This window comes from Mus pahari, chromosome 13 (assembly GCF_900095145.1).
Source record: "Mus pahari chromosome 13, PAHARI_EIJ_v1.1, whole genome shotgun sequence".
NCBI classification, from domain to species: Eukaryota; Metazoa; Chordata; class Mammalia; order Rodentia; family Muridae; genus Mus; species Mus pahari.
This window is the reverse complement of record NC_034602.1, coordinates 75,751,811-75,756,536: the sequence shown is the minus strand read 5'-3', so window position 1 is coordinate 75,756,536 and position 4,726 is coordinate 75,751,811.

Sequence of the window (4,726 nt, the reverse complement as noted above, 5' to 3'; positions counted from 1 at the left end):
GAGAGAGGAGAGGGAGAGAGAGAGAGAGGAGAGGGAGAGAGACAGACAGACAGACAGACAGACAGACAGACAGACAGACAGACAGACAGACAGACAGAGGAGAAAGCACAGACTATTTCTTTTATGTTGGGAGTATGTTTGCTCTGGTTGCTTTCCCTAGGCTGCCATATGGGCTGCGTCTTCTGTGTTCAAACTTGTCAAACTTGTTTCATTTCAACCACTTGTCATTTGTTTCCGTATTTCTTCCAGGAGTAGATCTCTAAGACATGTAGGGATGTCACAGAGCTGATTGGAAAGTCAAGTTCAGTGGGTGATAGCTGCAGGATCCCTTCCTCCCATTCGTGATGTATCTGCATCGGTAAGTTCAGTTTTATTTCTTTGGATCCTGCTCCTTTGCTGTGTCTGTCTGTGGGGCAGTAGACTCCCCACACCAGTGGATAGCTGGTGAGAAATCCTTAAGGAATTCAAACTGCATTTAAGCTGAAGGATTTCTAGAATTTCCACAGTAGGCTGGAGTAAGTAATCTCTGCTCAAAAATCAATGTTTTGTATGCAACTCAGCATCAGCACCATCTCATGTTTCCAAGTTCAATAGTGGGTAATTGGGACTGCAGTGGGAAAGTCAATACCACGTTGTCCTGCTTGATTCAGATCTGAGAGCCAAATGATCATTTGTTTGAAAGCAGTCCTCATTGCTCCAACCCAACGAGCTGTCCCCTCAGCTTTTCCTCCTTATTGTGTGTTGGTTCTTGTGGAGTGAGGAAAATTAGGAAGTCATGAGTTTCAGAGACATCTGATCCACTGTAGAGAACCCTACATCTCCTGAGAAGAAACTGAGCTAGCAGGAGATCAAGACTGGTGACAGTATACTAACTTTCTAAAACTCCTTTTAAATAGTAAGGAAAATAAAAATATAAAATTTTAAATATGATTTGCCACATTCAAAGAAGGAAAAAAGTTGGTTTTATATATATTTAAGGTGATAATATTTCATTTTTGTTAATCTTTATGATCTTTCTGAAGTATTTTTACATATGTTATTTCATTTAAGAGCCTAGACAAGCCTTGTGAATTCAGTAGAACAGGTATCATCAAGGACTATCCTAATAAACAAATCTGAAGACACAGAAGTTAGAAGACTTCTCCAGGCTCACAGGGCCATCGGATGCCAGAATTTCTTGGAGTAGTCCTAAACTATACAGTATCTAGTTTTGTTGTTGAATTAGCGTATTCACCTTATTAACTTCCATCTCTCTAGGTGGAAGTCAGCATCTGGGAACTTCAGATGTGAGATTTTGATACTAGACAGCCTGCCAAGTCAGTGAGCTTTCCTGGAAAACTTGCCCCCCTCAGAATACTTATATTTAATAGAAATATTTCGATCAATGCTTTAGAAAGAAATTGTATAGTAACTGTGGTCTCTGACACTCCTTGAAGGGTCAGCAGTACTTCACACATAGCCAACACCTCACAGGTATTTATTGAACAAATGAGAAAGCAAACAATATGAATGTTTGTGCTGTTTAACTTGTTTTTAAAAATTCATTGAATTAGAAAATCTATACCCAATGCTTATAGACAGTAAGATTATAAAGCAAAATCTTACATTTCCCATTTTTTTCTATTAAAATTATTAAGTCTTGTAAGTATAGGCACTAAAAGCTTTCTTTTCTAGTGAACAATTATGCACTTATGAATTTTTACACTTTAAGGGAAGTAAATTATTGGAGTAATATTAATGTCCAATTGTTACTATTTTAGACATTAGTGACATAGTCATTAACAAAGAATAGACATAGTAAGAAACATTAGGTAGCAGTAGTTGCTTTGAGTCAAATTTAGGAACACTAACCCAAAATGGAAGATTTGCAACAAATTCTGCTAAGAGGCAGGCATGAGGATTAAGGACAAGAGGATGCCTACTAATTGCTGTGATAGCGTATGCCAAATCTCCAATCACCCTAAAGTGCATGCCACAGTTCTGCATACTGTTTTAATTCCTATTTCTTCATGAACAAGAAACACAATGAGAAGATTGGAAATGTAACATTTGATTCACATGTCTGTTGTTTGTGCTGAAATAAACCTGCATCTCTCCTCAATAGAGTCTGTAATTTCATCTCTGTCCTTGGACTGGCTTTAGTGGAACAAATTGCAAATTGCAGAACTCTCTGTTTATATTTTCCCCAAAATAGCTATATCCCCATCATTTCAAAATCTTTATTGATTAAGGAATTTCATTAACTTTAAAATCTCATTTCTTTAGTTTATAAAAGATAAGATATAATGCCAAATGTCATCTGAAATTGGGATCAAGTTCTCAGACGCCTATACAATCCTCTCTTCATCTAGCTTAATAATAAGCAAAAACTAAATTCATCTCTGACCTATTACCTTTAGAGGAAAAGGTAATTCTGGCTAAGCCCATTACAAATATTTGAAGTTTAGATTTTAAATTTTTTGGAGAATTGTTTCATTTAACTTGCTAATTTGTTAAGTCTAGTCCCCAACACATCCTAAAACTGTCTTCAGAGTTAAAATTGCTAACTGGTAAATTATCAATGAAATATTATATTTTCTATTTTTTCAGAAAAGTTGCACGCTCATTACATGCCCTCTACACCTCTGTTAACTCATCTAATCCTTACTAGTCTATGACTTATAGGTGGGGAAAATAACCAGCCCAACATTACAAGCTAATAGGAAGAAAAGGTAGGGCCTGCATGTGAAGGCAAAGCCCAAGATTAACTGAAAGGGTTTCCTTCTTTTCCTCTACTTAGTCATTTTTAAGACTATAGTATTCTGTATTCTCTAACTCTCAATTTTTATGAGGTATTCACCATCTCCACATATTCAGCTATAGTCAGTGGATTGAAATGAATATTTGTGTCACCGAGATTTAAAAGGTGACCTGCAAATCATTGCTTAGTTGTGTCTTCATTTCCTGATTACCTGGAATATATGGAATAATATTTATAGTTAAAGAGGAAGACTGAGGATATATACACACACACACACACACACACACACACACACACACATAGATAACTTATACTCAAGATTGTAGAAGTTTATTATCGGATTAGTGCATAATCCCACATTAGGTGGTAGTTTATTTGTCCTTATAATAAGAACTATTATTTATTGCCTATTTACTAAATATGCATCAGTTTGAATAATCTCATTTGTTAGCTTATTTATTCATTACAATCCTGGTGAAAGCCAACCCCTGTGATTATTGTGTTTATAAGAGAGGAAAACATTGCTGCGAATCACAGTTACCCAATTTCATTTTGTAAACCTGTTACATCCATTAATGTCTGAAAATCTTGGCCAGTAGCCAGAAATGGACCCACTAAGGGTATCATCCAATAAGCAAACCTTGAATACTATTCTATCTTGGGCTTCCATATCTAGCACCAAGATTGTCTGGCTGCAAACAGGCAGTTGTTTGCAAGCTATATAGACAAGGCCTTTGCTTCCTTTATCTGACTTGACTAGTGAAATGGTAGCACTAAGGTGAGCACATGAAACCAGCTACATCAGTGGTACTCAACCTTCCTTATGCTGTGACTTTTAGAACAGCTCCTCATGTTGTGATGACCCCTAACCATAAAATTATTTTCTTTGCTACTTTGTAACTATACGTTTGGTATTACAAATCATAATGTAAATATATGATATGCAAGCTATCTGATATATGACCCTTGTGAGAGGGTTGTTTGACCCTAAAAGGGGTCACAGCCCACAGGTTGAAAACCACAGATTTATATGAAACCCCTCTGTCTAGAATAGGACTCAGTATATTAAGTGTTGCCTATCTTTTGAGGAACTTAGAATGTTATATAGTAAGCTTTGTTTAAGCCTGTATATTTAATTCTTTATTGTCCTATTGATAGTACACATATTAAATAATACCTTGATTTTATTATGTCACTTGTACCACAGTAGAATGTACTTTTATCATTGATTAACTTGCACTAAAAATATTCTGGGTAGTTTCTGGTGTTTATTTGTGTAAACCCTTTCATCGGGGCAAGTCTAAGATGATTAAAATTCCAAAGTGTTTCTGGTACCAAAATTCCTTACAATATCCTCATAATAAAATGCTCTTTTGTCTCAGAATGGCAGATTTCTACTGTGTGTAATCACAAGAACAAAAAAATTGACTCACAACAGTCATATTTGCATGGTAATTACTGTGGAGATTTGAATAGGAATGGCCCCATAGACTCACGTGTTTGAAAGGTTGACTCACATGGAGTGATGCTTTTAGGAGGTGTGGCCTTGCTGGAATAAGTATGAAGTGTGTCACCGTGGAGATGGGCTTCAGGGTTGCATATACTCTAGTGTGGCAATCCCCTTCTGCTTCCTGATGACCAAGATACACGCCCCTTCTCCAGCAGCATGTCTGCCTCTATACTGTCGTGTGTCCTACCACGGTGATAATGGACTGAGCCTCTGAAACTGTTAGCCAGCCCCAAGTAAATGTTTTCCCATTACAGATGGTTGTGAGCCACCATGTGGTTGCTGGGAACTGAACTCAGGACCCTCTCTCTGGAAGAAGAGTCAGTGCTGTTAACCACTGAGCCATCTCTCCAGCCCCAAGATGTCTGACTGTTGATACAGACAGGCCAAATGCCTTGCCTCTCATTGTAGAGTGCTGAGGCTGGGATGTACACTCAGGCTAATTTCACATTTTAAATGTTATCCCCTTTCCCAGTCCC